This window comes from Uloborus diversus, chromosome 3 (assembly GCF_026930045.1).
Source record: "Uloborus diversus isolate 005 chromosome 3, Udiv.v.3.1, whole genome shotgun sequence".
NCBI classification, from domain to species: Eukaryota; Metazoa; Arthropoda; class Arachnida; order Araneae; family Uloboridae; genus Uloborus; species Uloborus diversus.
The window spans coordinates 65419355-65425354 of record NC_072733.1 but is presented as its reverse complement, the minus strand read 5'-3'; the positions used below and the strand labels follow the sequence as shown (position 1 = coordinate 65425354).

The following is a 6000-nucleotide window of genomic DNA, read 5'->3' as shown; positions in this document are numbered from 1 at the left end:
AATATTGATTTTATTTATAGCTGCGTTTTAAGAACCTCGCTCTTTTCATGGCAATTTTTTTTCCAGCAAAATTTATGTCACTGTTTTAGTTTTTTGAAAAATGCAAAATTTTCTATTCATAAATTTTAAATAAGAAAAAAATATTTCTTTTATGATTTAGTATTGTAATTTATCTGTTATCTTTTTTTTTTAATTTGATGACTAAAAAATGTCTACGTGCAATCTTTCCAATTTAATTGCGTAATTTGTTGACGGTTTCCTAGTTTTATTCTTAGTTTTTTTTGAATGATTTAACAACATAATTTAATGTTTTTTAACTATGTTTAGTGAACTTAAATCCATACATCATTACAATATTACAGAAATCTTAGTTATATGTTCAATTTAAAAAAAAAATCAATTGTTTATTAAACAGTCTTTTTGTTTTTCTTCCTTTTTTCTTTCTTTTTTTTTTTTTTTTTTCTGCTGTTGTTCTTTATCTTTCATTGTACAGCAGTCAAAAAAGGAGAAGCATAACTACACCTAGTACGATCCAAAAGTTCGGGACAAGCTGTATAAAACCTGACCTAGAATAGTTCACATTACAGAAGCACATCCACCTTCAAAAGTTTACCTTGAGGGACTATGTACTTCTGCCAGTGTTCATATAACTTTTGGAAACACTTCTGAAAGCCATTTTTCGCTACCTTCTATGATGCAGCTTTATCTTCTCCTGACGGAGGAAAGTATCGTCCATGCAAATATTTTTTTGCTGGGAACAGGTAAAAGTCACACGGAGCTAAGTCCGACGAAACGTTATGTTATTTGTTTTTCATATCAGAGTATTGACCAATCGAACCGTGCATCCTCAACACGAAAGTCGCCTTCTTCCCTACGAGGAAGTTAAAGCAGCAGCGCAAGAGGCCTTACAGGAAGTTGCGAAAATGTCTTCCAGGAGCGCTTCTAAAAGCTATACGAACATTGGCAGAAATGCATAGTCGTTCAAGGTGACTGTTTTGTAGATAGATTTGCTTCGGTAATGTGAACTATTCAGGGTAAGGTTTTATACAACTTGTCCTCTAACCTTTAGATCATACTACGTACGTATGAGTTTTCAACTTACTATTTCATAACATTTTTGAGTGACGTAAGTTTACGCGCATGAAGACATCACAAGAGAATTTGCGATAATTAACTGAGGAAGCGTTCAAAATGGATATTTCGGTCATCTACATGTTCTTAGGTACATATGCATGTACAGATGTGCCGAAAAAACTTGTGAAGTTTAAATTGGGTGATCGTAAAATAAAAATTTAGGTGAAAATCTGATTTTTTTTAAATTTTTTGTGATTGCAATTCTTTATTCGTAGAAAGGAAGTAAAGTGAAATGAATCAATCATCCTTTAAATCTCTGACAATTTTATCAATTTATTTCTGTTTGATTTTTTTTCCATCGGCCAACGGCATCGGCCATCGGCAATCGGCCATTTGGAGGAAAACAATCGGCCATCGGCCATCGGCCATCTTTGAACAATCGGACAACAATCGGCATCGGCCCATCGGCCAAAAAATGCCATCGGTCGAGCCCTATTCTTTTCTTGACTTACCGGTTCCGATCCCCAGCCCACTTCTAAACACCATTGCCAATGCCTAGTACCATCTAATGCAGGGTTCCCAAATTTTAATGATTTGCAGCACCCTTTGAAGAAATAGAATTTTCCCACAGCAGCCCTAGTCTGGTTTTATGTATATATTATTGCTATCATGGTCCCTTCACGGCACCCCTCCCCTCTTCCTGCAGCACCCAGTTCGGAAATCTCTGATCTAACGAATTATAAGTATTATTATCACATATTTATTTATTTATTTATTTTTTCTTTGTAGCAAAACGTTTGGAAATTATTTGTGAGAGAAACTAAAACCAAAAATAACTTCCTTTATTTAAATTTCTTTTTCCAGATTTTGGAGGTGGCCCGGCCCCCCTCAGCCCCTCCTTTATATACGCCCTTGTAATCTATTATAGAACTCTTTGAGAAATCCTGAATGTTTTGCCAACCACATAAGCTTCACCTGTCGCCTCCTATATGACGTCATGTGCCTTTGCTCTCACAACTTCAACTGATGTTCTTGCGCATGCGCAAAAAGACGCTTTTCAAAGTTTAATGGTTAAAATGCTCCTAAATGAGCGATTAATACTAAACGTAGCAACCCTACGTGCAAGCGTCTGCGCAGATGGATGAATTTCGCATGAAATTTGGTGTGGAATCTGGAAACTGTTTTCACGTGAGGTTGAGGTGAAGATTGGAGAAATAGTTCTGTTTCAAAATGGAACTAATCATTTGTTTTTTCTCTTAAATTTTTCTTGTATCAGCATTTATCTCTGATATTATCACGAGATAGTCATCTAAATTTTTTCAGAGGACAACACATTTTTACGTTTGTTTAAAAAAGGGTGTGTTTAATATATGGAACACAGATATTAGTCATACTCTTTCGTAATGTGTTCTGTCAATAGAATCGCTTCTTGCTATCCGAAGCTAGATTTTAAAGTTATGCTTGTTAAGATTTTTACTTAATATTGAAATTACCGACGTCGCCGATGCTTGTGGGTTAGCTGTTGGTACATTCTTCAACTCGCAGTTTTCAAATTAAAAGTAAGTAAGTATCTGTTGCTGTTCTACTTGGTCAATGTTTCATTACAATGCTATTAGATGTTTTAATCTTTTTACTTATGTCAGACTAAGCCTGCTGTTCTTACATTTTGATTTGCATTTTTTACTTTTTATATCGTCGACAAATTTTTAGTGGCATTGCACAAAATGTGAATAATGTGTCAAAATAGTGAGTTCATAATTTAAAAATGATGTGTCTTATCATGAAGTTGATGTCGACAACAAATATCAGATTGACTAATACATTTTTCTATTTCTGATGAACGTATACTTCCAGCACTTCATTTAAATATTTTACTTAAGTCTTCATCTATATCTCTGATGTTTTATTTTGATGCAATGCTACAACCACTAGTTATACTCACCAGTGTAGTAAGGTTTTCAAAAATAGTATATAATCCCTTTATTGCTGACAAAATGTTACTCAAGTGAGTCACAGAATGTGCATTTACAGATATTGTCCCCTCATATTTGTTGCCCCAACTCTAAATGGACAGTCAACAATTTTCCAGGCTGCAGAGAGCAACTTTTCGATTTTTTTCAAAAGTTGTTTCCTTATCCCAAGTGCTTCTATTGTTGTCTTCTTGGCTTTCTTTCACCCTGGAATGGATGCATAAAGATAGCTGGTCTACAACTGAAATATAAATGTACATGTACCCATAGCAGTGGTGCACAACCTATGGCCTGCAGATCACATGGGGACCGCAAAACTGATCTATGTGGCCCATTGTCATGTTCAATGCTATGAAAGGCAAAATATACTGAAATGTTTCAAACCTACTAATCATCTTCATTCAATCTTATGAATGATAGTTGCAGAATTTGAAACAAAGTAGTCCTGTATGGTTTCTAAAAACCAGATTCAAAGTTCGGCATGCAGCAATAATGGAAGCAAATTTTGGTTTGTTATTGTCTTTCATTTTCTTTGTTTTCCCACTCTATTTAGAAAAAATAATGAATTTTATATTTGTGTTCTTGCCCGCAATATCCCAAGGTAAAAATAAAAATGTTATGCACCGCTGATGTATAGCATCAATCTCAGTTCAATATAAGGGAGCCCATATAGGGGGTAAGAAGGGGCTTAAGCCCCCCCCCCCCATGAGAACTTCCTTGCTTTTAGTACTTTTTCCTTTGCAAAAACGTTGCAAAAACCGTTTAACTGTAAATTGAAAAAAATGCAAAAACGTTTCTTTTCCAGCCATTAATGAATAAGTTATTAAAAATGTCAAATTTTAATAACTTTAATCTGTACTGCAATCGGTTTCTATGTTAAAAATATCCTGCTAAACTACGGTTAAAATCTCTCCCCCCCCCCCTTAAAATTTTGCATATGGGCACCCATGGTTCGATAGAACTTTCCCCATTTTACTTTATACACAATTTCGACTTGAATTTGAAGGGCAGGAATTTAAGCAATATTTTAAGGAAAATTTGTTTAATGAAACAGGGTCTACGTCAACTTAAGTTGGCTCCCTAAACAGTGGGCTCAGTCGGGGATCCTCGACCAGCCGACCGGGTCAGTCCGCCCCTGAATGCAACTATGTTTAACTGCTTCATTTTGTTGAAATTGATTACTTCTACAGCAAATGATTATTTGTTACCAAAGTGTAATTAACATTTTCTTACCAGATTTGTTAGATTATGGCAGACATACAATAATTTTATTTTAATTATGTGAATGATTTAAAAAAATTTTTATTGTTAAAAAATAATGCAATAAAATTTTAAATGAATTCAAATATGTAATAATTCTATTGCACCATAGCAGCAATTTTATGCCTACGAAACATCGGATTTTCATTTTGTCCAATTTCTCCCAGCTTCCCTGTCTTTTTATAAAATGAGCTGATGTGTGCACCACATGACTTCCTTTTTACTCCAATTTAATGTCATTTCCCCATTACTGGCAATGTGATTCAATAGTTTACTCTCTAAATATCACCAACAGTGATCAAATTGAAATCAGATTTTAAAATAAAAAAAAAATTCGACAAAACTTGGCGACCAAAAGACTGGCGATATATCGCCAAGTGTCTGCCAAATGATAACACCACTTGAGTTTACTTCGAAATTAACAGTGATTTCCCCCCAAAAAGGGGCAAAAGACCCTTTTAGAAACATCCGAATGCAACCAAAAGGGGAGGTGCACTTTCTAGGACATACCGTTCTTGAGTTATGCAACATACATACGCACGTACATACATACATCACGAGAAAACTCGTTGTAATTTCAACTTGGGAATCGTCATTATGGATATTTCGCATGTCTATACGTTCTTAGGCACTTATTAAAGGTCAAGATTTACGGTCGCCACTCGCCACGTGGCGACTCAGTTTTCAAACTTGGCGACCCCAAAAAATTTCTACAGTCGCCAACTTTTTTGGGGGGTTATTTTTAATTTAGATCCCAAGAAAAGAATTTCAGTGCATCAGTACTATAAGGATTCACCGATAGAGATCGTACTCCGACTAAATGTTGTTTATTTTACAAAGCTTGCATGTTCTTTCTCACTGCCTGCCTGTATGTTGGTTATTTTACGATGCTTGAATGCTCCTCTTACGCGATTTAGGCCATGTAAAAAAAGCAAGAATACAGTGAATTAGGAAGTCATTTGCTCAAGATTAGAGCGTTTGCTCCTTTGTCTTGACTCTTTGTTTTTCAAGTAATTAGCATACTATAATCATGATTTCAAGAAGAAATCATTGTATTTTAGATTATATTTCAGATTAATTTTGATTATTTCTTCAAAGTAATAACCTTTTCATGTTTAGTTGCTCAAATGGTATATTAAATTTATTTTTTTTTACACTGCCTCCGATTATGCGAAACTTTTTTTTTCTTCAGGCCCATTTTAGAACCTGCAGATTATAGGCCGTCCGCGGATAATGCACAGGAAAATACGGTTATTAAACGGGGTTCGTACGTTCCGGAGAACCTGGAATCGTCATGGAAAACGACAGTTAAAAATGTCAGGGAAATTTCAAATTTTGCCCCCCCCCCCAAATTTTTTTTTGCAATTTTTTTCCCAGGGAATTTTGTACCTTGAGTTCTAATCTTCGTTTTTATCGATGTTTCCTGAAAAAAAAAAATGTAAAAGTTTTGAGGCAAAATGACGCTGGCAATAAAATAAAAAAGGACCGTGGACGCCATTTTTGCCCCTCAATAGTTCCAAAGAAAAAAATTCCTAGGGTGAACAGGAATTATGCACAAATTTAACGGGAGAAAAACATTTTCCTGCATCTAAAGCACAAGCCTGCGGATGGTAGGGTCAATTGGGAAAATCGTTTTTTAATCGAAAAGTCTTTTCAGCTACGAATGAAACGTAGTCGCCATTTTTGGTCATTTATA

The 6000-nt window shown here is 35.1% G+C and overlaps 1 protein-coding gene across 2 annotated transcripts in view; it reads left to right on the top strand.

Moving 5' to 3' along the window:
• The first annotated feature begins 2280 nt into the window (after positions 1 to 2280).
• The window catches only part of LOC129218339 (solute carrier family 35 member F5-like), an 87719-nt gene continuing 83999 nt past the window's right edge, over positions 2281 to 6000 (top strand). Inside the window, exon 1 of one of the 2 annotated variants that reach the window (XM_054852578.1) lies at positions 2281 to 2633. The gene's annotated coding sequence lies outside the window, so the exon portion shown is untranslated. Of the gene's footprint in view, positions 2638 to 6000 lie in introns of both variants that reach the window. The other variant, XM_054852579.1, reaches the window with a different exon arrangement.